General features: G+C 38.1%; 1 long non-coding RNA gene across 2 annotated transcripts; it reads right to left on the bottom strand.

Annotated features, from left to right (window-relative positions):
* Positions 1–7293: 7293 nt before the first annotated feature.
* Positions 7294–27169, bottom strand: LOC138170635 (uncharacterized). 2 transcript variants are annotated; one of them, XR_011170693.1, is made up of 3 exons: positions 26974–27169; positions 16627–16837; positions 7294–10177 (listed from the first exon to the last, which is right to left on the bottom strand). It is a non-coding gene; the product is annotated as an uncharacterized lncRNA (long non-coding RNA). The 2 variants fall into 2 exon arrangements; XR_011170694.1 differs by lacking the exon at positions 26974–27169 and adding an exon at positions 26193–26336.
* Between the last annotated feature and the right edge of the window lie 297 nt (positions 27170–27466).

The raw sequence follows: 27466 nt of genomic DNA, 5'->3' as shown, positions 1-27466 counted from the left end.
AAAGTGTTCATTTAACAAATGCCTATTGATTGGCTGAATTTGGATAATCCCTGTCTCAGTGTAAGATTGTTTAGGCCTGAATTTAGGAGATTTACACACACAAGCTCACACATATTACCTAAATTCACCAGTGTTTATAATTTATCTAAAATTTAATTTCATTGTATACACCACAATCTGGGTAATTTCTATAAGAGTCAGAAAATATGTTGATGTTAACCAAGTAAAGTGTTCCATTTCTAAATATTCAAAAATAAACATATATTATTACTCCTTTTGTTTTCAGGCCTTTATTCTATTTAGAAGACAAAAGAAAAACATCTTTTAGAAGACTATGAATGTGGATAAAAACATGTCAGTTAAGAATAACAAAATCTCAAAATTAGAAAGGGTTTCTAAATCCATCTAGTCCAACCCATACCTGAACAAATATTTCCTCTACAACATCTCCAACAAGTAGTTATCCAACATGAAGCTGACTTCTAATGAAAATAGACTCATTACTTTTACAGGTACTCTTAGTATCATATTAAATTATTTTATTTAAATGGAACTAAATCCTTTGCAATTTCTTCCCATTGCTCTTAGTTCTGCCCTCTGGGGGAATGATGATCAAATCTAATCCCTTTTCTTTGTAACAACCCTTCAAATTCTGGAAGACTTATAAAATACTGGTCCAAGTAAAACATCATGAGTTCATTCAAACAATCCTTGTGGAATGAACTAGAAACAATTTCCATCTTTGTTTCATTTCTTCTAGATGCCCTCCAACTTATCAATATCCTTCCAAAAATATCAACCCCAAACTTAATACATCATGCTATTTTTGTTTGATCAAGGGAAAGTACATATTTGGTAAGGTAGAGACTATCACCTCTCTAGTTCCTAAATACTGTGCTATCTTCAGGTAGCCTAAGCTTATGGTAGATTTTTTTTACTAACTTTTCTTATTGTTGACTCATATTGGTCTTGAAGTATACCAAAACATTTAGTTTTTTTTTTCTTTCAACAATACTTCTCACATCTTATACTTGCAAAATTTAATTTTTTGTACCAAATGCTGGGCTTTCCATTTTTATTAGATTTATTAGATTCAGTACTGTTGAGACTTGTGCTTCAATATATGTTCTCTCTCCTCACCCCCTCAGATTTGTGTCACCTGCAAATTTAATCAGTATGCAATTTATGACTTGGTCCAGGTCATTGACAAAAATGTTAAACAGCATCAGGTGAAGGACAGATCCCTGAGGCCTTCTACTAGAGTCCTATAGCTCTCATTGACCAAAAAAAAAAGTATTGTAACCTTAGTATCCATTAAGAGAGGCATAACTTCCAGGAATGAATAAATGAGTGTTTCAGTGAACTCTGACCCAGTCAAATCACATCTGGAGTATCATGTTCAGTCGTGGGTGCCACAGTTTAGGAAGAACATTGATAATCTTAATGGTCACAGGAAGGCAACTAGGATGGTCAAGAGCCTTGAGTCTATGACATAGGATCAGGTGAAAGATGTGGTACTGTTTAGCCTGGAAAAGTGAAGTATACTGCTTGGAGGGCTGCCAATTGGGAAAGGAAGCCATGCTGCACAATGTCGGAATTAGAGGTAGAGACCCTGACCAAATCTTGATTCTGCTTTTTCCTACCTCTATAACTTTGGGTAAGTCACTAACCTCTCTGGGCCTCAGGTTCCCCATCTGTAAAATAAGGAAATTGAACTAAATGACCTTTTGACTTCCTTCCCTTCTAAAATCTATGATGCTATGACTTGTTTCTTTAACACTGGAGGGTATAATGAGGCACACTTGGTGGACATTGTAAAAAGTTAAATTTAAGTTTGATATCAGGAAAAAAAACTCTGTTACAACTACAGTTACATAAGAGTAAGATAAGCTGCTTTGTCAGGCAGTGATTTCCCTTCCTCAACAAAGCTAAATCTTTAAACAAAACAGTGTAGTATGGAGGTTTCTTTTGTACATAAATGGACTAGATGGCTTCTGAGGTCACCTATAACCTGGAAATCCTGTGATTCTGTGTCTCATTCATGCCTGTCCTGTAGGCACTATCATTCAGCCCATCAAATCCACCTCTCTCTAATAATGCTTATTACTTCTCTCGCTGACTTGTTCATAAGATTATACAAAACATTTCATGAAATTATGTGCTAAAATCCAGGTAGATTATGTTTACAATAGCCCCTCCTGTACTACTAGTCTAGTAACTGCTTTTTTAGAAAGAGGGTAGTCAGGTAGGGCCTATTCTTGATGAATGTCTATCAGCTCTTAATAATGTTGTTGTTGAGCTGTTTCAGCCATGTCTGACTTTGAGTAACCCTATTTCTGGTTTTCTTGGTAAAGACACTGGAGTGGTTTGCCATTTCCTCCTCCAGTTCATTTTACATATGAGGAACTGGGGCAGAGTTAAGTGAATTGCCCAGGGTTTCACAACTACTAAGTAAGTCAGAGGCTAGATTTGAACTCATGAAAATGAGTCTTCCCAATTCCAAGACCAGTGCTCTATCCACTTTGCCACTTAGCTGCTCTCAATGATGACCATTCTTTAATTCCTCAATAACTATTCCTTTAAATAAGATGGTACACAATTCTGGTAGAAATCAAAGTCAGTGTCAAGTTCCTTTAGTTTACAACATCCACTCCTCTCTTTCAAAAGTCTGGATTTTTGTCCCTTGTGAGACCTGTGGTATCTCTTCCATTTTCTGTTACTTTTAATAATAGTAGTTTCAAGGTTTAATGTTGAATATTTATTGGGATATGCCAACACAAAAGTTAAGCAGATCCCTTATACCAGATCCCCATTATTAGAATATCTGTCCCAGGTACATACAGTACTTAATAATTGCCTATTAAATTTTATTGGAATTCTCCCAATATAAAAATTAAGGAAGAGGCACATGTTTTTTCCTAAATTATTTGGATTATCTGACCGAATTCAAACTAATGCTAAATTCACCTGGTCATTTCTTAATTTTGATTCCATTACATAGATCTATACTCATAAAATTAAGTTTGTTATGAGATGAAATATTTTTAACAAGAATATTTTTCTTATGAGATAAAAAGAGATCTTTTGTTATTAGTCTCACTGTGAAGCACTGTATTTCTCATTAACCATCATACTGGTGAAAAAGGAATGTTGAACCATGGTAGATATTCAGTATTTTTAGAGGTTTCCAAAAATTTCCTTTTTTTATTTTTTCCTCCCCTTAGAGAAGGCCCTAGGAAGTAAAGGAGGTGGGGCTCTTGACTAAACTAGATGCCATTTCACTGCCACCAATGTACTATTTCAGAAATGTATAATGTGAAATGGATTGGTTTTAAAGAATTCTTAAAAATCCAAATAATACTACCACCTGGATACTTATATAAATTTTAATAGTACAAGATACAATAGTGTGTTACTCTCTCTCTCTCTTTTTTTTTTGCTTTTTTTGGAGGGGAGAGAGCAGGGCAATTGGGGTTAAGTGACTTGCCCAAGTTCACATGGCTGGTAAGTGTTAAGTGTCTCAGCCCAAATTTGAACTCAGGTCCTCCTGATTCGAGGGCCGGTGCTCTATTGTGTTACTCTTTATACTCAGAATTTTAAAAGAAATAAAATTATTATTTACCATTTCTTAATTTGGCACAAAATAATGGGATTTGTCATTTGAATTCCCCCCCAAATCACCACACGATCCTCAGTTTGGTGATTTTTTCACTTTGTAGTTCTGATGTCATATTTAAATCTATCATTTTCAACTCCTAGAATGGTCATGAAATCTTCAATTGTTTTTGAACATCCCCCTAGTTTTAAGTCACAGAAATTTTCCTTTCTTCTGTACCTGACCTGGAAACTTAAATACTTATTTTTAACTAAACAGATCAAGTTTTTTAAGTAATATGGATACCATATTTATATTTATATGTACTATCCTCCAGAAACTTCACTGAAGCTGCCATTTTAATTCTTTGGTGAGTGGTTTGTCAGATCACAGTTTTATATTCTGAGTTAGATTGGAACCATTGGTTCCATACAAATGGATGATAAGACAGAAAATAAGAATACTGTTTATCCATTCTTTCAACAGATATTCATTGGGCAACATCTATGAACAAGGCACTCTGCTGAGCACTGTGGATCATAAAAAGAGGAAAAGGATATCATACCATGTCTTAATGAACCAAATAAGTTAATGTATATAAACAACTTTACAAACATTAAAGTATTATAGAAATGTTAAGAAGCAGCTACTACTGCTGCTGCTACTTTGTCCCTTCCTATTCTTGTGATTGCTATACCATTACTATAGTCTAGTAAGGGAAAGGATATGTTCCCCTAGATCTATAACTAGGATGCAATGATTTGGGCTTTTCCCTAGGCCAATAAGTTTTAAAGAGGTCTGACAGGCCTTGAAAACTATCAGACAGGAAAAAAATATGCTTAGCACCAACTTAAGAAAAATAATTGTTTAACATAAAAAGCTAGAATCTTCCTTCTTCTGAAACTTGAGTCCCAGGTAAATCCCTTACCACTCTATCCTGCCCTGATTTCTTCACACCCACCTAAAGCAATGGCTTTACTCTCCCTATAGAGGCTTGGAGTCTCTCCCTCCCCAGTTCCCCATGAAGCTTGTGTCTTAGGCTCTTTCCCCATACAAGTACTAAATTTGTCTTTTAAAAAATGAGATGAAGGCAATGTGTTACTAACCTCAAAAACATTTGAATCTCTTTGCCCTCCTTGTAGAAATTGCTATATTTTGGCCTCAAAAGCACTATTTTATGAGGGTTATGTTGTAATAATTCTCAGAAGACAAAGACAGCATTGATTAATTTTAACTTTGGTTTTAGTATAGGTATTAATGGGTAATGACATATGATATTTATTTGCAAAATCAGTTGTTTTTGAGTAAAGACCTTTGATTCCTTTACAAGATATAGCACCATGCTATGTATCATATAAAGAAGAAAGGGGAAAAAAACACTGAAATAGTTTAACAAGGTAATTTCACTGTACCCTCAGGGGTGATTTTTAGTAAAAAATCACCAGGAGTCAGTTAGATCCAAGTTCAGAATAGAAAGAACACAAAGACCCTGTCTAAAGTGTCTATGATCTTTCCTTTGTGAATTATAGTGTAACTGTCAACCACAACATCCGCAACTGACAGGCTCTCCTTGTGGCCTGGAAACTTTTCTTCATTTTTCCTTTCATTTATTATTCCACAGGCATTTGTATTTTTTTGTATGTTAATTATATATCTTCATATAGATAGAAAAGAAAAAGAAGTAAAGAAAGACATTTCCTGGAACTATTTATTGTACTTTTATACTATGATACACATTCTTTCTTTTTAAAAACTGGGTCTCCCTATTTCACCCAGGATATAAGTTCAGTAGCTACTCATGGTCTGATTGATTGACAGAGAAGCCCTGACTTGTTTCTGACCTGAGCTGGTTTTTCCCTCCTTAGGCAACCTAGTCACCCGCCGGCCCCAGGACCTTACTATGTTGATGCCAAGTTTAGTGTGGACATCTTATTGACTTAACCAGAGCTCCTGAGTTCAAGAGATCTGCTAGCCTCAGCCTTTCCAGTAGCAGGGATCACAGGAGTGTTCTACCAACCCCTGCCATGACGTAGATTCTTATCCACTTCAACCCAAAGTGGTATAATCATTCCCACCCCAATTTTTGGGATACAGAATCCAATTAAATCAAACCTCATTCTTCATTACATGTCAGGTCAATTAGAATTTTGATTTATACTATAAGATGCTTCTAATTGATCAAATTCAATTTTCAAATACATTTATGAAATTTGACATCACTCAACATAAACTACACCCATTTTATAGATTAGTAAATGGAAATACAAAGTGATATAATCAATAAAAAAAAAGATTTATTAAAATGGCATCTATCTACCTGGGCACTGTTCTTGGCTTTGGGGATACAAAGACAAAAAAAAAATTTAAATAGTATCTGTCTTCAGAAAGCTTTCTTTCTATCTGAGGAAATAGCATATAGACACATTAAGTGAATATACCCAAGAAATTTTAGTTCCAAACCATTGCTATGTGGAAAATAAAAGCTACACATGTAGAGTATGGTAGGTAGCAGAGGAAGAGAGAGATGGGAACAAGAAAAGGAATAGAGCAATGGCAGCTTCAACTTTTCACTTGTTTATTATCTCTCAACTGATTTTCTTTTCCTTTGAAAGTATATTAAAATAATCAGTGTGATTCAATTGTCCCTTTTTATTCTGAGCACAGTGGATCTCTCTTAACTCCTCTTCCAGATTTTCCACTGTAGCCAGGCTTTCACACCACTAAAACGTCTCTCTTGCTTTGTAAGAAAGCCAATGAAAATGCTGGCTTCACAGGAGTATTTTCTGTGGTCAAAAAAGAGAATAGAGAGCATACTCATTTGACTTGCCACTCCCTACCCTCAAACAGGCCCCATTAATGACCATTGGCTAGGCAATATATGTTTGTTTCTTTTCAAAGTAGTGTGTTTAAATATTGTTGTGTGTAGGTGTATGCATCTTGGTGCATAGAGGATGACAGCTGATCTGATTCATTAATCTAATGTGGAAAATAATTGTGATGACTGTTGTACATGCTGAATGCTCAGATCTTAAATTCAGCATTTTAATGCCTCATTTTAACCTAATTTCTTCTCTACTATACTTTTATACTTGAGTATGAGATATTCAAATGCTGTTCAAATGTGTTTTGAATAACATACTTTATCTTGTGCTTTCTAGATACAACACCAGAATACAATGTAGCAAGTCATTTATCATTTATCTGTTAATATTTATGCCAAAAATTCAGGACAGTGTAATTTGGAAGGTACAGGGATAAATGAAGCAATTAAATAAAAATATGACAAAGACTTCCAATAGCTTCTTTCACTTCCCTAGGAGATATCTTCATGGTAAATCTGAGTTTCATGAACACAAATTACACACCTCCCTAGTTACAGTTATCTTGTTTGTGAAATGTGGAATGAACACAAAAGTAACCCCTAACAAAGAAGACATTTTGAAACCCACAAAATAAAAACCATGACTATAAAATGGACATAAGTTCAATATTGTGACACAGTGAGAAAATGTGTATGAAGTAATTCTGACTACATTTGTCAGTGGCTTGTGGTTATTGCAATTGTCTTTTTTTTCATATAAAAATATGCTGGACCTACTGTTGACACTTTTTAATGACTTCTCAATTCTGTAGGTTTATGAAATATGACATGTCCTCACTGTAAGTGGTAAAACTATATATATATATATATATACACATACATACATATATAGTAAACTGCATAATGAGCAGGGAATACTGTACATAACTGAGAATAATCTACAAATCTAAAGTGACTTGGCAACCAGATCATTGGAATCATTGTCATAGCCAATCACAAGTTACTACAGTAAGCTGTAGATTGCAGAAGATAAAACATAAATTCCCAATATATCCAGTATAGTTACATCATCTATAATGGAAATACTAACATGTTACTTCTCTCAAAGATGTATTGGCAAGGTTTGAGATTGGAGTTATGTTTGTATGTGAATGCATACATATATGTGTGTCTTCTCTCAACATTATGAGTGGGGGAGGGAAGTAAATTTACTACAAGTTCTATTATCCTCAACTGGTTTTTTGTTTGGTGTTTTGTTCTGTAAATTTTGATTTTACAAAAAGTGCCATGAACTTGGTGGATTATCTTTTTAAATGGGCAATTTTGGGATCTTCTCTGGCTATTAGGTAGTACCAGAGGACACCCAGTGAAATTTACTGACCCTGGAAAGATCTAAGATTCAAAGCAAACACATAAAGTTAAGGAATGCCAACATGCTGCTGAATTAAAATTAACACAGCGTATCACATGATTAAATATATACTAAATCTTTAATGTGAATAAGAGTACTGTGTCTATATCTGCATTCATGAATCAACAATGTCCATGTTATCTTTTTCTATGGACGTTGCATGTTCTGATTTAAAATTTCAAAATGCTTTCCCATGTCAATGACAATCTTAATAGATTCCAATTAGTTCCACAAGGCACTTTCTGATGCACAGGCCTCTGGCTTGATTGCGGTGAATGGTGGGTATTTCCTGTGTTTAAGCCCACATATGGATTGAGTAAGGCAGTGGCAGAGAGACTACTGTTTTCCTTCACTACATCTTCATTTCTTTTTTACAGGCTAAGCCTTTTTTGTTTTTCCTGGCTCTGTTGTCAAAATACTGACCAAAGTTTTGGCTCATGGTATTGGAACACTGGGCCAAAACAATCCTCTGGAAACCAGTGTGGCAAAATGTATTTTAATCTATACATTCACCATTCAAAGATGTGCAGAACCACACCCATTGACCCACTCTGTGGTTTAAAAACAACATGGGTTTGCCCCCAGAATTGTTTGATTTATAGGGCAAGCTTTTTCAAACTGGATCTATCAACATTGGAAATGCTCTGCACCTTGGTTTCATCATGTCTTATGAGCAAAACAAAACAAAAACAAAAATAAAAAAAAAAAACTAAATACACTGGGTTCATTTTATTTCCATTAAATGAGACTAGGTGAATGCTTTTTGCATTCTACAGGATCCTTTGGAAATATCTGTCAGCATCTCTCTGAATGAAGGTAGGGCAATGACGTCTTCTGAGAGAAATAGAAGAAAAAGACTTTTCCTCTGAGTATCAATAAAGAAGTGAAGCAGACTTTTGAAGTGCCTACCAAACAAGGTACAAATAACCTGGACAAAATTAAAGAATTTCTTTTAATGAAATAAAATATTTGAGATTTATTCATTCCTATGAGCTAGTGGGGCTTTGCTTTTTATACTAATTTTCAAAATGTACTAGAAAAGCCTGAATTGATCATTTTTTTTTTTGCAATACAGGTGCTCAAAAAAGAATCTATAGAGAATGTACATTTCTTTACCTTTTGAGAGATAACGTAATATTGGCATCATTCCAGAATTTTCATGAAGATTTTTAGTATTCACTAATTTTATGTCTTTCTCTGCACACTGGCTGGACTGATTTTTAAAGTTCTAAATGGACTCCTATCCCTTTAACTTTGTTATATTGATCCTTTGAAATATATTCAACAAACATTTGTTGTTCATCTTCTTTATGCCAGGCATTAGGTGTTAACAGAATTGGACTTTTATTTTCAAATAAAAGTACCTGCTCCTTTCATGATCTGTCCGTCTTAAACCTATTTGCACTGGAAAAATTTACTGAATTACATTTCCACTAGATTTAAATGTGCCACCTGGATTTTCTCCCAGATGAACAGCATGAACCAGAAAGCAGTCAAGAAAATGTCTTTTGCTATTAAATTAAGCATTAAAACTTTCAGCAAACCCCAGTTAATAGTATAGTATATGCTATAGAGAATTTTACAAGAAAAAGAAAAAACTGGGGAGAGGTAGGGTTGGTTTTTTTTTTAATGTAGCACCATTTATTCTTTCCCCATCTCTACCCTCTAGCTATTCATCCTTTCCTTAACTTTCACATCTTCAGGAAAGCCGATTTTTCAGATGAAAGTAAGGACTGAAGAAGAAAGAAAATAAAGAAGGACGTGGTTTTCTGGCGTCTTAGAGAACAGTCTGATGACTCGTTTTATTCTCCTGGGGTTGCCACGTTTAGGAGACTTCCTTGGTTCTTGGAATCAATCAACAGGGACTGTTATCTTTAATTCACATACACTACCTTCTTCTTAACTCCCAACAGGGTTTAACTCCCAACCCTGCGGCTTCCCTTTCACTGAATATTGGAATCTTCACCCTGGATACCTAAAGCCTTTTCATGGTCAAGGTGATGGAGTCCAGAATCAAAGGTGGGTTTTGCCTTTGGAACTTAACCAACTGTTTGGTGGAAGCTGTTGGTTGCCTCTATTACCAGATGAGTATCGTTCTCTCAGCATCCGGTAGTCCCAGATGGTCACACCTGGGATTCATTGAGACTGCGCATCCAGCACGCCCCATGGGCTACTTTTTCTAAAAGCGAAGTAGCAATACAAGTCAATGTGTGGGCGTTGTGTCTTCCGTTTGGGCGGTCTTGGGGGTTGCCCGGAGAACTTGGCTCGTCTCTATTTGCATTCTGTTTGAAAGTACAATTTTCAAGCTTTCTGCATGCACCACTCTTTGTTACAGGCTATAGTTTCTAGTCTGGAGGAAAAGCGCAAAGATATGTATTAGAAGGTGCTCAGCTATTATTTAGATTTCTTACCTCTCCATATGTTCACTTTCATAAACAAAAATCAGACCTCTCAATGTCACTTGGAGAAAATCAAAACCACTAGTAGGCACAGAATGAAGGAAAAACTAAAAGTGCTTCTTTTAAAAAACAAACAAGCAAAAAAACGTTCTTACCTGTTGGTTGCAAACCTTGTGTTTGTGATTACTGATGTTTCTTTATTGATCGTCCTGAGTAGTATTGACTAAGAGATTGTTTATTGTATTGTGGGATTGTGGTCCAGAAAGGTTTGAAGAAGACGGAGGAAATACATTATTCTCTCACTGGCTGCTATTGATTATTTTTTAATTTGTCATCATTATTTGTTTATATTACAATTTTATGTGTTATATCTGTTCCTAATAAATGTTCTATATAGGGAGGGACCTTACCCTGTTCATTTCATTCCTATCTCTTGAAATACCCAGTATTTCTGAGTGTCATGTCAGGCAGGGCAAGTGCAACAGCTAATACAAGTTTAATATGCATGCACATATCCTGAATTGCAGAAGACCTGGGAGCTTAATGGGTGTACTGAAATCACAAAATGACACCCTGCTGCTCAACACAGATAGTTTATTATGTGTAACTAAATGCATCTACTAATAGCATAGAGGGGTTTGCAAAGATACACCAATCAAAATAGTAATTCCAAATGAAAAGAAAACACGGTTCTTTAATAGTGTTTAGAAGGGTGCACAGCGGGATATATTTTCTTTCTTACTGGCAAGAGTATGTAACTGGATACCTTAACATTACTGAGAACATGAAAACATGAAACAAAAGTATTGATCCAAGAATACACTGAAGAATCCAAGTACACTCTGGATTGCTTGCTTGCTTGCTTGCTTGTTTAAATGGAGTCACGTCAGTTGTTTATTGCAAAAGCTAAAACTTAGCCCTCTCCTTTTCAATCATTCTTCAAAGGTACCCAAAGAAAGTGTTATTTGTATTGTTAAATTTACAGTAGTAGAACTTTAATTGCATCAGCTGCTAAATAGATATAGAAATAATGGTATTTACAGGGAAGATGGCAATCATCTTCCTAAGGCTGCAGTCTAATGCAGGAATCTAATTAATTTAACCTGGCCATCCTCCTTAATGGCAGCACTTTCTCATTCCCACAGATGGAGCTCAAAGAAATTAGCAAAGCTATTTATCCCAACAGAAGTCTCTGGTTGTGGTTAGCGGGTGGCAGGTCTTTCTTTGTACCGCTTCTCTTAAGGAAAGCCAACTTGAAAGTAGTAGGCTAAGTCAAGAAAAAACTCATCAGAAATGCCAAGTGCGTGTGGTAGCACCAGGTAAAAATGAAAGCTTCGATTGCTCCTGGCTTTCTCTGGCAAATAAGTGAAAGGAGTAAAAGGCTCTTTCTAGAAACGTGGAAGCAGGAATTTAAGGTTAAGTAATTATAAACTATTGCTTAACGTTTAAATAATAACGAAACAAAAAGGAAATTAGACTTTGTCCTGAGAAGGAAAATTCCATTAGTCTTATCATTTGTCCTGGAGAATTTCTTTAAATACTCTCTCCTCCCCTCTTTCCTAGATGATCTGCAACAAATACAGTGGATGTTTCTAACAGAAGGAATTTGAGTAGACTCGTGCATTCCTACATGTGCACTGACATACAATCAAAACAAAGATTGTTGGGAAAAAAATTGACGTTTATTATTTCAGGAAATAACGCATTTTCCTAGTAACTATGCCGTTTTGATCCCGTTAACACAGCGTCTGCGTCGCCGTGGCTGTTGACATTGTTTGAATTCGTAATCAACGAAGGTGCTCTGCCTGTGCTCAGCGTTATCCTTTTCTCCATATATTTAAATTTCCTTCTAAATCCAACTAAAGGGTTTTGTTTATAATTGGAAATGTCAGTATGGATCGATATCCTCTTGTGGATAAAATAAGCATTTTACAATGTGGACATCTGCAGTAAACTGAGGATTTTTTTTTAAGACCCAAAGAGGAATAACTAATGATGCATAGAAACGATGGGGGATACAATTCTAGTTTCTTCACGTGGGACGAGGCAGTCAAGCAATTCAGAATCATATTTTTGGCCCTGGTATAACACTGAAAGAAATACAGAGTGGTGGGGGTGGAAAGGTGGGAGGAGGCTAGAATAAGCTATATGCACTTTTTCTCAAATGCCTGCTGGTTATTTGCACAGTTCTCTGCTCTCTTCACCCCGCCCCCCCACGAGATAACTGACATCCACCTTTGGGTAAGTTAGAGTCAAATGTATCCCAGGAAATCCCGATTGGTCTTCAGATGGCATGTGAGTGAATATCGGTGGTCTTTGTAAACGCGAAGGTAATTAGATGGCTCTTAGATTCAAAAGTAGGACCCAAGAAAGCCATTTTAAATGTTTTCAGAATCAGAACCAGAAGCTACCGGAAGGTCTGGGAGGGGTCAAACTGAATTGGGCTTGGTCCTGTTTTCTGGAGATTTCTGTCTTTTCAAAGGTCCCCCTGCCCTCCATGACTCCCGTCTGTGTCTGTGTCCCAAGGTTCTCCTGGTGCGGTAGTGGTTTGCACAAACCATCCCTTGACACCAATAATGCCAGGGTAAAAGGCTAGAGCGGGGGTGGGGGGGTGGAAGTGAGGAACTATTACTACATTTCTAACTCCGAATTCTTACTGTCTGCTGAAAAGACAGTTCATCCCCCGCTAGAGAAATGAAGCTTATTGAAATTTACCAGAGGGTTAAAACCGGAATAATGGAGTGGTTAGAAGTAGAAAAAGGCATCAGTGTCTCAATCTCATTGGTGGCAATTGGGAATAGGCTTTTCAAGTTGGTCTGAGTACCCCCTATGCAGCGACATCTGTCTGGGACATAGAAGTCAGAGTAAGACATCTTCCTGAAAAACGATTCCGGGTACGAAGGCGGGGTGGAGGGGAGAGGGGAAGAACGAAAGGTGTACTATTAAGGACTGGGTGTATTGGCGCCATAATAGCTGCCCCATTCATTTTCGAAGTTGCGGTTTGAAGAAAAAAAAAATTGACAACCAATGAAACCTCAATCATCAAGACTATGCAACTGTTCAGTTTCAGTGTACTAACCCTAAATACAAAATAGAAACCAACCAATTTCTTCACAACCAGTAACAGAAGCCACTGGATCGTGACTACACCATACTCTTTATTTTTCTACAGGTTGGAAAGTCTGTCAGATAGACCTTATTCACCCTGTCAGAAGGAAAGGCGTTGACTTCAAAGAAAAAAGCCCTGAATTCGAGTCCTACCTCTGAAGCTTACTAAGTGCGTTAACTGAGTTATGTCAATCTTCCTGAGCCTCAGTCCCCCATGCAAAACAGGAATAATAATTAACCTACCGAATTCAAAGGGTTATGTGGTAAGCCCTTTAAAACAAGACGAATAAAAGTGGCCCATTTTTGTATGACACCTTTCTTGGGAGGCACTTTTTCCACTTATCTTAAAAGCACTTCCCTTCCATTACCCCTGAAGGGAGGAATGTAAGGTGGGCAATGTTAAATGCAGCACCGGTCGCAGATTCTGGGAACTGGGACCTAGGTCCGCTTGCTTATTACGCCCAGTATTCTTTCCATTAAGACCAAAGTCTATGTCTTGTCAGATGATTCTGTTCAATTGCTCCCCCTACTCTAACACTGAAGCCACTACTCTGCGGGACATTTAGAACTTAGAAGTCAACACGAATTCCTTCATGCCATTAGTGACTGACCACAGAAATGACGCCCAAGTAAGGCCTCTTCTGGTTACTGTGTCTCCCTGAGCTTTCTGCCAGGTACGTAGAGCTCACACATTGATACTAATGCCCTATGTTGGCACAGGGCCTAGGCTCGGGTTCCACAGCCTATTCACACCATTTAGCAGTCTGTTTTAGGTTTTTAGATTTCTTTTTGAAATGATAATTTTCCTGAACGATTCAGTCCCTCTACTACTTAGTAGCTCCTGGTGGGTATAAGTGATTGACATCAAAGAAGGAAACCCCGAGATGAGGGAGTTAGGCGGTTGTTCTTCCTTGTCTGTAGGAGTTTTCCGTATGGTCCGCTGCACTCACGATGGAAACTCATCTCACCCCTCTGGGTATATATGCCCAGCTGTCCGGGCAAGGAGAGACGGCCGCACTCCCTCCCCCTTTAGGACCCAGGAGCTTCCCGGAATCCCCTCCCTCTCCCAAATATCCAGTCCCAAGAGAAAGCCACAGGCGGCCGGAAGAGGAGTGAAACCTGGTTGGGTCTGCACCGCACTGGCCCAGACCACTATGGCCGGGGCCACCCAAGCGCTCATTGGGACTGCGCAAGGTTGGCTCAGTGTCGGCTCTCTAAATCTTTAGTGACGCTCTCCTCCTTTTCTTATCCCACCGCTCCACTACATTGCTCTAAATTTCCAAGTGAGTCTTCCCTCGAGGTTATTCGTACCTCCTCGTCCTGGTGGTTCATTAAATGCACTTGCATCCCACCTCAGTCCTTCCCTTCTAGTTCCTCCCCTACCTCTTCCCACCCACCCACCTCCATCTAGGGTACTGGAACCCGCGCCAATGACTTTAATTGGAATGAGATATCATTGATTGTCGATGGTAGCAGAGCTAGGCTGGAGAGGCGGGGGCAAGGACGGGGAAGGGAGGGGATGGGGGCAGAGAGAGGGAGGGAGGCGGTGAGTTGGGGCAAACTGATCTTGAGAGAGTTAAGCAGAAGCAGCTGCTAGGTAATAAGGCGCTGCTGGGGATGAAGCGATTATTTCCCCAGCTGGACGAGCGGAAGGGGACACACTGCTTCGGCAAGAGGCAAGAGCTTCTGCCACTGGGTAACAAACCATTGAAAAAGGAGGGACTCAGTTCCCAGGCGAATCCCTCTTCTTCCCTGGCGCTCATTCGAAACCTAAAGGGCATTAAGGAGGCTCCCTTTCAGACTTAAGGATCCTGTGCTAGGAATCTATCTGATTCCCCGTCCGACTTGGGAATGAAATTTCCCTGAGATCTTTGATGAATAGGTTCCTCTCACACCGGCGGCCACATCAAATACTCGGAACACCCCACATCTACAATTTGCTGCCCTCTCTTACAACCTCTTTGCAACACCGAGTGTGATGCCAGATACTCTTTTATTCCAAACTTCAGAGGTGAGACAGTGAAAACCAATTGAACTGCCTTCACCACCACCACTACACACACACACACACACACACACACACACACACACACACACACACACACACACACACACACACACACACACTCTATTTATCCAGACTCAGAGAGGCTACAGAGGTTACCAAACTCGAATGTTTCTCTTTGTTTCTAGTTATCTAAAATGAGGAGAGAGTTGCGGCTAAATCCCACCCCACCCCCCTTTTATTTTATTCCGACTCCCCTTCCTCCATCCAAACCTTTGGGAAATAAATAATGTAAGAAAACTGCTGCTTCGGAAAGTTGCAGATGCTGTTTTTATTTATTTAAAATTAATCCTTTCGGCAAGTGCATGTTTGTAAATGAAAAAGTTTGGAAATCTATGAAAATTGAAAAAAACAGAAATTCCTGACAAGCCATAACAACTGATTTTTATCTACCTTTTTATACTCTTCTATTATCCACCTAAATATAAAACCCCCTTGATTTTATGTAGTTTACAGAAACCACAGGCATTTGGCACTTGGTCTAGTGTTTTATTCCAATGCGTTCATGAATTGGCAACTTGGCTTCCTACGAAGCCCTCTAAATACATATTCGAGTTCTGAGGAGAAAAAAAAACCTAAACCAAACCACAGTTGAATTTATTGCATTCAATTTTTAAATGCAGTTTTTTTTAATGGGAGGAAACATCCCCTGCAGCCACCTTAGCTTCCATAACTAAGAATTCCAATATTTCGAAGGATACCTAGCAATAAAAATCTCTGCTCCCAGGAATAATAATCAATGGAGGATTTCTCTCTTTGATATTTACAACAATCAATGTTTTCATTACAATCTTGTTACCATGTTTGCTTAATTCAAGACACTGTCAGAAGAGAAAAATGACACCGAACAAGGTCTTTTCTTTGAAAAGGAAATAACATTTCTCTGCTAAGAACACGTCAACGTTATGGAAATATCCTTTCTACCTTATTCTTTCCAACAAGGGTTTTTTTTTTAAATTTTTTGTTTTGCTTTATCAAGTTTCACATGTCTAGATTTACTGAAAGTTTATCTTGAGTTTATTTACTGTACGTGAAGGTGTCTAGAAATACCTGCAGAACACTGCAACAAACTAATCTATAAAGCTTTATTTATTTGGCTATCTGGCTAGCTATCATATCTAGAGCTATATAGTTATATTGCCTTCCATTTTTTTCCATTTCAAAATTGCTGGTGTCTGAAATATTATTGTTGGATTAAATTGGAAATGCCTCATATTTGGAACTTACCTAATGCCTGTACTTTGGATTTGGGCAATGATGGAGTTCATACATATTCTGTCTGGGGAAATATAGGACCACAGATTTATTGGCGCAGCCTACATGACATCTGTCCTTTTCCACTCAAACCTTCACGCGAAGAACTATATGCACATCCGTGTCTACAAACACGTCTGTGTTGGAACATCCTCCTTCTTTCATTTTTGTTGAGCAAGGGCAACTGTAAAACAAAACAAACAAAACACAAAAGTCAGTGGAAAACGATGAAGCAAAATCTCTAATTTTACAGCTCTGCCATAATTTCAAGTTTCTCATTATTCTCCTCCTCCTACTGTTAGCCACCCCTCTGCCCATGTGTACAACCACGTGTGCGGGGCTGCATCACACAAACCTATCGCGTTTCTTCCACGGACTGGATTTATTTTTATTTTTTCTATTTTTTTAAACCAGGAAACAGGCGGAAAAAAAGCAGAGAAGAAACAGCCGCGAGCGAGCGAGTCTGAACTCGAAAAACACACAGCCGTCCGGGCTCTATTCTGAGTTAGAGGGATTGCCTGCAGTCTGAACCCTATGTAGTCCAGGAGGAGAAACTGGGCTAGCTGACTGTATAATGTCTGCTAAAGTCCAGCCAGCCAAGCTACATTAAGAGTAAGAAGCTAGATTTCCACCAGATTAAAGGCTAAATCAACAAAAGAACACTCCTACCTGAAGTGGCTTTCGCTCAACTATCTGAACATGGCTCAAGCCATTTCATGGTACTTTGCCACGCAGGACCCAAAGCAATTCGTCCCACCTTAGCTATTGAGCCGAGTCCCCCAGGCGTCTCTCACTCTCCCTGACAAACTCGCTCCCCGACTCTCCTGAACAAACTCTCTCCCCCACTCTATCTATATGCTCAGGCTAACCCAGCTCAATTTTCACATCAAATGGTCTATTCAGTTTTGATCCTGACTGCTACATTCCTGATTTCCCAGTGATGTTTCCTGAACACCAAAAACCTCATTTAAACGCAAACGGATTGATCTCTATATTTCTGGCTCCAAATTTAATTTTGAATTTGGGTATTCATGAATTCCTGTGCCCTTGGCCTCAGTTCGAAGTAAACCTGTAGACGAAGAATTAAGATAACCAAAAAGAGCCCTGCCTTCTTTGGCTCCATTGAATGTCATTGCATATACAGAATTTACTAAGTTAAGAATGCAGCCCCATTAAAAACGTTAACTGGTGGGCCAGTGAAGACAATTTACATAACTTCAAAAATTAAAGCTTGTTGTTAGTGATTGCAGAACAGACACTGAACTGAGCATAGGAATCAGATACAGGTTTCCCTGGTCATAGATTATTTTAAAAGAGTGACTCATTCTTCAGGGGAAAAATAATTTTGCACCATTTGATATTCACTTTTCTTTTATCTGCTTGGACCAGCTGAGAGTTATTTAATAGGGTTCAAGCTTTCCCTCGATGTGTAAATAAATCTCCTCTAAGATTTAAAGGGCCATGCAGCCATCATTTGAAACTTGGGCAAATCAATATGATATATAGTTGAGTTTTGAATGTGTAGGACATTAAAAATCAAATACTGGACAAATATTTCAAGGTAAAATGGCAACCAGCTGTCAATATGTTCAGGGTTTTGAAATGTGTAAAAAAAAAAAAAGTCAAGTATAGTCACAGTTTTTCCTACTTCCACAAACTGCACTTAACAAACATAAAAGTGACTTTAGTCAGTACTTGTGAATGTACTATACTGCTTAGAACATATGTTTAAAAGTTATACCAAAATGGTTTTAAAAGACTCTGTTGTGACATCAGCAATGTTAAGCTTTAAGCATACTATATTTGTCTAATGAAAGAGAGAATCCATAATTGTCATAGGAAAGGGCTGAAAAGAAGTAAAACAAATAAAGAATCCCCCAGCCCCTCAAAAAAAAAACCCAAACCTCTCTTCACTTCTGGCTGAAAATTCAATATGCAATATAGGATTCAAGACCAAAAATGACTTCAAAATTTTTGCATACTATATAGCCTAAATCATTATGATGAATTTACAATATTTTTGTGATTATGTTCAATTATCCCATTTTATGTTCCTTAGTCACAACACAAACTTCCTGAATTCTCCTCCCCATGACTGTTTAAGATGAGAAAGCACTTAGGTTGGTATTTGTCATTTTTGATATGCATTATCTACTTTTAGGACTATTATTAATGTGCCTTTTTTTTGCCAACAGAGGACTGAATGCTGACTATAAATGGGCCCCCGTCCATAACCTCTGGCTTATTATTTAAGAGTTTTATTTTGCTTCAATTTTTAAAAATATTTTTTAAATGGAGGTGGGGTGAAGTGTGTATAATTATTTCTGAATCATTGGATGGGGACAATAAAAAATAATTTTAGATGTAAATGAAATTTATGAACTAAACTGCTCATCAAAAATAACATCAGTCACAAGCCAAAAACTTGGATAGGAAATAACAAAATGAGATTCCTTATCTTGTATAATATCTTATATATATATAATCTTAGATAAGTACAAGATAATATGTCTGGAGGGAAATAATCTAAGACTCATAAACATAAGTTCCAACTCACAATTTCTTCAAAACTATGTCCTTCAGATTTGCTGGCTATTAAGGGTTTTTCCCTATGCAGCAAAACTAGGAAAGCAGTATTTTGGATAGGTGGATAGCTTTATTTTAATTGAACCTGCATCTTTATCCTTGTAGGAAAGGGGAATGATTCCCTAGTGGTAATGACGAATTAATTGGATGCTTGCTATATGATATGGCAGGAATTATAAAGACTGACCAAATCAATGCCCTTTGTGGTTACAAACATGTGACTATCATAAATATGATGTAGGAAGGTGACATTTAGTGACTGGTACAAGCCACTGACTGGGCTATATCTATTTGCTTGGTGCTGGGTACCTAGCATTGGGCATGTGCACAAATAAAACAATAGTAATAGTTGATATGCATATTGTGTTTTAAGACTTGAAAAGCATTTTATATTTATTATCTCTTAGATCCTCACACGAATACAATGAGGCAAATACAGTAGGTATATTATTCCTCTTCTACAAATGAGGAAAATGAGGCCCAAGAGATTGAATGACCTGACCATGATCCGATAGGTAAGATTAGAATCTGGAACTCAGGTCTCTTCAGATTCTCCATACAGCACTATTCCCTCCCCATCACACTCTCTCTTTTTGGCAATAATTAGAAAAAGAACCATGCAGAAGCTTTGGAGGAAGTCACCTCTGAAAGATGGCAAAAGGATATAAGCCAAAGACAAGATGATGCAAGATTAAAGATTCTTTCTTGGAGAATGTAAGGAAATTATTCAAGATGTCATGGGAGAGGGGTGGGGAGGTTGAGACAAAAGAGAACAGAGGAAAATTTAAGTTGGATTTAATTCAGGAAATTGTTCAATTGAATAATTTGGAAGATGCAAGGAAGCAATCAATAAGGATTCCTATAGGAGTGATCTGAAGCTAGAATGTGTAAATATTTTAAGACATATGCATTACTTATAGCAATATGACAGAAAAAGAAAGGACCTATGGGTACTGAACCTTTTTTCTTACCTATAGTTAAAAGGTGGTCAAAAGTGAGGAAATTCTTTTCCCAGTGGGTTTTTTTTTAATTAGAAACACTAAAGTACAAATGTATTAAAAAAAATTACTTATTCTTTTTCCTTCATTTTCTTCTGACCAGTGAAACTCATTAATTTCCCCTTTAATATGACGAGAAATGTTCTAGCCCTTTGCATTCATATTCTCCTTCCTTAGATTTTTCAGTAAAGGGAAACCTCTATTTATCAATAATGTGTAATAAAAATGTTTCAGAGACTCCTGTTCCAAAGCAATGAAACAAATGATGTAAATGTCAAAATTTATGAGTCATGTAATAGCCCAGTTCCTGTCAAATGAACAAGCTTTCTCCCAGGTATGCCAGGCACTTTTAAAGGTGGCAATAGACAGGGTATTAACTTTCAAGTTACAGGATACTCTAGTGCACTGAACAGTGATGAAAGTAGCATACAAGAGTACCATTTAGTTCACTAAAACTGACTGTAAGCTACTAGAGAACAGGGACTATGTCTGTAGTATTATCTTTGCACAGTGCCTACTGTAACATGCTTCATGAATGCTCTCAATAAAAACTTTTCAATATTGTTGACTATGATGATGGCATTTGATTACAGTGAAAAAATTTATACTCCTTCCTAAGCATGAAATTTACAACCAGGGAGTGATTTGGCTAAAAGGGGGACAGGGAGAATAAATCTCAATGTGTTTTAAGATATTTTGCTAGTCAATTAAAGTATTACTTGATTTAAACAAAACAAAACAAAACAAAAAGGTACTTTTGGAAGACCTTTTGTTATCCCTGGGAGGTTGGCTTCAGTTAGGGGTAGGTTCTATCCCATTATGGTATAGGGGCATCTAGATGGCCCAGAGCACTGACCTTGGAGTCTGACAAATGAATTTAAATCAAATTTAGTCTAAGATTCTTCCTACCTGCATGATTCTGGGCAAGTCACTTAACTCCTGTCTGTCTCATTTTCCTTATTTATAAAAAGTGCCTCCTTCTCAGGACTGTTGTAAGAATCAAATGAGATATTTGTAAAGCATTTTGCAAATTGTAAAGCACTTCTATACATATTTGCAATTATTATTCTCTTCTATTTGATGCTCAGGAGAAAAGATTGATTAAAATTAGTAGGCCTAATCCTGAACTTCCTATCCTTACATTCTCAGTAGCTTATTGTGTTTACTGGATCTGCTGATAAGAAAAAATTCCATCAGAGGAAGAAACAAAAGAACAGACACATTTATATATTTGTAGTTTGTGCTTTTAAACAAAATGTGGTGTAATGTGGTATATTGTGTAAGTGCTGTATTTGTGTTTCTGTGTGTACTCTCACTCTGCATGTAGGCCAAATCCAAACCCCGGAAGGACAACAGAACTTGTGTTAGCTTGTGGCCTTTGAATTTTTTGGATTTGGATTTAAAAATCTGAATCGAGCTGAGGTTCTAAATGTACACTTCTGGTACATGTGTTCCCTGTTTATGCCATAAGCCCATGTATAATTCTACACTTAAGTAGTGTTGAGCCCTCCATGTGCCTGTCCAATTTGCAACAGACTTTTTAGTCATTTCTTTACTGTATATAATATAGATCACTATGGCAGCTAGGATTAACATTTTATGATGCACAAACAGCTGGATGCTCTGAGTTCTATATAAAATAACTGACATAATAGTAACATACTTGACTTTTTGTGCCTTTTGCTAGAGGTACACTAAGTAATACTATATACACATGCCATGCATGCTTATGTGAATGTAAACATGCATTTTATGTGAATAGTCAAAATAGATATTTATGTGAAATTTCAATGCTTTGCTTTTAAATTTGTTATCTTTTGAATGACGTATACCTACTAGAAATATGTGGTGACTAAAATGCTACTTTGGTTTTTATTATAAAGTTGATGTCACTAAATATACAAGACAAAAATGTATTTGTAAGAAAAAATGCCTAGATAAGTATGATGCATTTACTTATTGTAAATCTCTATTCCAGGAAGTGTCATCAATCCAAATTGTATACCCAGGACTGATGTTGGACTTGGATTTCTGATTTTGTTGAAAGATATGTAAAAACCTCAAGTAGTCAGACAGCTCCCTATTGGCTATGCATCTGAGAAGGCTCAAGAGGATTGTTTACCCAAGCAAGTGTCTGCAATGAATTATGCTCAGTAAATTGGCTCCTGCTACTTCTGTTTCATAGAGAAAATATGAAGAATTTGTATATTGTGCTAGGAGACTTTGATTGTCTCCCAACTACCATATTTGCTAGTAAAAGGTTTTGCTACATCTACGTGTCTAAATCATATGTGTGTGTGATGTATGTGGGTGTGTGTGTTTATATATAAAGAGACAGACAGAGAGATATCTCTGGAAAAGTAAAATAATTTACATTTTCTATTTTTAATATTTATGAATTCTGTTTTTTTAATAGGTTTTTTCCCCCTGATTTTCAAAGCCAAGCAATTTTTCTGCCTTTATTATTGTGAGGAAGCCATTGTGTAGTGGATAGAGAGTTAGCTGTTCTCAAGGTCAGAAACACCTGGAATCCAACTCAGTCAGTCAAAGAGCATTTATTAATCACTTACTATGTTCCAGGCATGATGCTAAGCTCTGAGAACAAAGGAAAGCAAAACAAAAGAAAAACCAGCCCCTGCCCTCTGTGAGTACACTGTCCTATAGGGTTGCTGTGTGAACCCCTCCATTCAAAAGAGTTGCTTGACCTCTCAGTCTCCCAGGAAACTGTATAAAACTAACTTGTACAGCAGGTATCGATTGTTATGTTAGTGGAGTTTCCTTTAGGAATGAAAACACAGATCTGAGACCCTACTCCACCACCAAGATTATTAGCAAGACTAATTAAGCAGATTTTTTCAGAGACAAAAAGAAAACTCCAAAGGGCAGGAACTACACTAGCAGTACTGTCACAAAGGAAGGATGACATGGATGCAGAGGGCAAACACTGGATAAATGATTCTTAGAATTAGAAGGGGGAATCTGTCTTATCCATACGCTTTTGTGCCACCATCACCACCACCCCCAAGTACTATTCCAGTGTTTTGTACATGACAGGTTGTTAGTAAATTTTGCTATAATTCTTATTTCTAATGAAATGGGAAAGGCATTAAGACTATGAGCTCCTTGAGGGTAGGGGCTGTCTTTTGCTTTTTTTTTTCCTTTGTATTTACCACAGTGTCTAGCAAATAGTGGTTACTTAATAATTGTTTATTGACTGATAGTGTGTGATATCACTGTGTGTTAATGTAGACAGAGAGATGGATTTAGAATCAGGGGAAAAGTGTTTGAATCTGCTGAGATGCAGGTACTTAGCAACTGTGTGACCCTGGGCAAAGGAGCTCTTAATCTAGGATCTGTGAATTCGATATATGCATATGTCTATGTATGTGTGTATATGTAATATATACCCATATATGTGTACATATATGCATGTATACATATGACTGTTGTTATTGAGTCATATCTGACCCTGTGACCCCATTGGGGTTTGTCATGACAAAGATACTGGAATGGTTTGTCAGTTCCTTCTCCAGTTCATTTTAAGATGAAGAAACTGAGGGAAATAGTGCTATGTGACTTGCCCAGGGTCACACAGCTAGTACGTGTCTGAGGCTAGATATGAACTCAGAAAGATTAGTCTTCCAGATTCTAAGCCCAATGCTCTATCACTGCATCACCTAGCTGCTCTAACATATAATTGTATTTCATTATAATTAGTTTTCTTTGTAATCCTATGTATTTTATTGAATACATTTAAAACATGATTCTGGAAAGGGTCCACAGGCTTCCCCAGACTTTTGCCCAAGGGATCCATGACATAAAGAAAGAATAAGAAGTCCTGCTCTGCACTATATTTAAGGTCTCTTCCAGCTCTAAATCTATGATCCTTACAATGTTTTTGCCACAGCAAACAATTTGTTTTAATTGGACTATTGCTACTTGACTTGCCCAGGATCACTCAGTTGGTAAGTGTCTGAGGCTGGATTTGAACTCAGATATGCTCCAGAGCTGGTGTTCTATCCACTGTGCCACCTAGCTGCCCCAGTTAGACTTTTTCAAATGAGTATTTTGTTTTGAGGATATTAGACTAGGCAACTACTTCTTAAAATATACTATTTCTCTTGATTATCAGTCCCACTTTTAGCCTGCTCTTTATTCCCCTCTTTGTTTTGCCCTTTATGTCTTCCTTGCCAGGAATGACCAACTCCTCCACCCCCAACACATCCATTTGTCAAAATCTTTCCCCTCTTTCAGCACCAAGTCATATACCTCTCCTTCCCCCATCTTTAAGAAACCATTCTCATCTCTCCAACTTTTGAGGAAGGGGTTGGCAGGAATAAAAAAAGATACAAATAATAGTGTGTGAAAGCCATGCAATCAAAATCAAATGATAGCTATGGTAAATATTTCAATATGTAAACAAGTGATTATGAACTAATTGGGCAATATACTTTCCCAAAACTGTTTTCAACTTTGCCTCTACAAGAAATTGTCCTTAGCCAATATCAACAACAGCTTTTGGCAGGTATCTCTGGAGGAGCCTGAACTACTATCAAATATAACACATACAATTTAGCACAAGTTTTATGTTTTTGTACTCTATTCATTATGTGTGTTTTTTTTTTAATCTCAAATCATCTAAGATCCTCAAACACAGGGAAAAGTTTAATCCTCCCTCCCCCTGCACTGCCTAGCATTGCAGAAAATATCCAGCCAGGGCTCCATAAATATTGATGCACAGTCATACAAGAAGGAATTTGGTATAATGAATAAAGTGAGTGATCTGGAATTAGGAACATTTTAAATTTAATTTGAATGTTTAAATTTTGGGCTTTCCCTTAGGAAGACGTTTTTCTGAGTTCAAATCTGGTCTCAAACACTTACTAGATGTGTGACCCTGGGTAAGTCATAACCCTGTTTGCCTCAGTTTCCTCATCTATAAAATGGGGTGGAGAAGGAAATGGCAAGTCACTCCAGTACCTTTGTCAAGAAAATTCCAAATGTGGTCATGAAGAGTCAAACTCAACTGTAAAAGGTCTGAACAAAATGTGGTCCCCACCACAACCATCTTCTAAGTGTGTGACCATGGGCTAGTCACTTAATAACCCCTACTCTCAGTTTCCTCCTAGGTAAAATGAGGATAATAACCTGTTGTGGCACTGACCTCAAATCGTTGAGGGTCATTAGATAATGTCTCTAAAGGGACAGAGACTTCACTGAAGGATTCATCCATATAGGGAACTCCACAGCTAAAAGGATCCCTCTACCAATACATGTCATTACCTTCTTTGCAATTTAAAATCTGGGAGTTACCTAGGAAATGAACCCTTAAGTGACTTGCGCAGGCCCCCACTACCAGTATGGAAGTATGAAGGTAGGATTTGTATCTGGGTCTTTCTGGCTTCCAGGACAGGTTCACTAAGCCTCTCTGTGTCTCCGGTATGGAAATTCCTTTGTAAACATTGCAGTGCTATACAAATTTAAGTGATAACATTCGTACACAGTCGATTGAGTGCCTTCGTGTGTGACTGAATGCCCATCTCTCTCCTCTTTTCCTCTCGCTTGCCATTGCTGCATGATGGTGGAAAATGTTTGAAGGGAGATTGGTTCAGGAAGAACGTGAAAGTCGCATTTCAATGCACTTTCTACATATGTAGTAAGGATTTCTTTTACACAAGTAAATCCACGGGTTATTTACATAGCTGTCTGTACTTGTGACCCAGGCTCCCCAGTGAAAATAGGGAATGAATATAAGAAATTCAGAAACTCTTGCTTACTGCGTAGTAACAAGCAACTATTATTTTTGGCCATTACAACTCTTAAAAAAAATTTATCTGCAAATAACCAAACTTCCTCCTTCCTTAACTTCCTCACACCTCACTCCCCACATTCTTAAGACCCCCCCCCCAAAGAAACAGCATCCCACCGACCCCTCCCCTTTGTCTCCAAAACTACCTTTATGCCCTTCTGATTTTAATATAGGAAACTCTGGAAGGCCGGCGGCGTCCTGGGACTCCCCTCTGCAAGGGTGGGCAAGAGGCCCGGCGCGGGATAGCGCGCTGTGCCCGCAGCTGCTGCAGAGCCCTGGGAGCGCTCTGGAAGCCGGGCTTGGGGAGGAGGCTGGGAGAGAGACAGGGGAGTGAGTGGGAGGGAAGAAAGGAGGGAGGTGGGGGTGAGATATTGCCTCGCGTTGCCTATTGCTGTAGTTGCTGAGCACTCCAGGGCAGCGCACCAGCTTTTGCCTTATTTCAAGAGGCACTAGAGGTGTGTGCCTGTGTGTTGTTTCTGTATTTTTTTTTTTTAAGAAAGTAAAGGAGCCAAAAGAAAAAGAAAGAAACCATAGGCTCGTATTTCTGTGTACAGACAGGATTCTTCCCAGCGCCGCTTGTTCCTATCAGTTTACCCATTTGGGGTTTTATTTTGGAACAACTGGTTTCTCATCCCTGCCTCGTCGCGAAGCAGGCCCGAAGTTCTGAAACAAGTAAGTCAAGTCCCTTGGTCCCCTCCTCCTCTTCCTCCTCTTTCTTCTCCTCCCTCCCTCCCTCCTCCTCCTCCTCCTCTTCCTCCTCCTCCTCCTCATCTTTCTCCTCCTCCTTTCCCCTCTCTTTCTTCCTCCCCTGACCTCCCCACATTCACACAGTGGTAGCCACCAGGCACCAGTCATCATCCACTATTCACTATTCACCGTCCACCAGCCACCACTTCAGCCCGGCTTACGCGTTGGACGATACATGACCTTTTGCGTTGCCTTGGCCTCCCTTTTCGTTGTGGTGACGAGAAGACTATGTTGTGAAATTAAATCTGACCCTTTAGCCCCGAGACAGCTGCAGAGAGCCCCGGGCTGCTTCAGGCTGGGGCTCCCCTGGAGCGAGATTGCAATCCTTGCTGGGAGTTAGGACTAGCTGGGGAGGCGGAGAATTGGACCCGGAACTCCAAAAATGGGGTGCACAGCTTTCTGAGAAAGACTGGAAAGATCCATTGGTGGGGATTGGTGACCCAGTCCTGCTACTAGGGGGAGGGAAAGAAAAACAGGGTATACATACACATCCCCACATATATGTATATGTGTGTATACATGCTTGCACACACACACATATATATACACAACCCTACGTGTAATAATAGATGTGTGTATATGCATACACATATTACAAACACATTTATATTTGTATATATGTATGTGTATATATAAATGTATATATGTAAATACATATATAAAGGGGGGAGAG

The sequence above is a fragment of the Petaurus breviceps genome, unplaced genomic scaffold (assembly GCF_028583685.1).
Source record: "Petaurus breviceps papuanus isolate PSGF00001 unplaced genomic scaffold, PetGlider_PUasm1.0 38, whole genome shotgun sequence".
In the NCBI taxonomy this organism is placed as follows: domain Eukaryota; kingdom Metazoa; phylum Chordata; class Mammalia; order Diprotodontia; family Petauridae; genus Petaurus; species Petaurus breviceps.
Note: the sequence above shows the minus strand (reverse complement) of the source record. Positions and strands in the feature narration are given on the sequence as shown.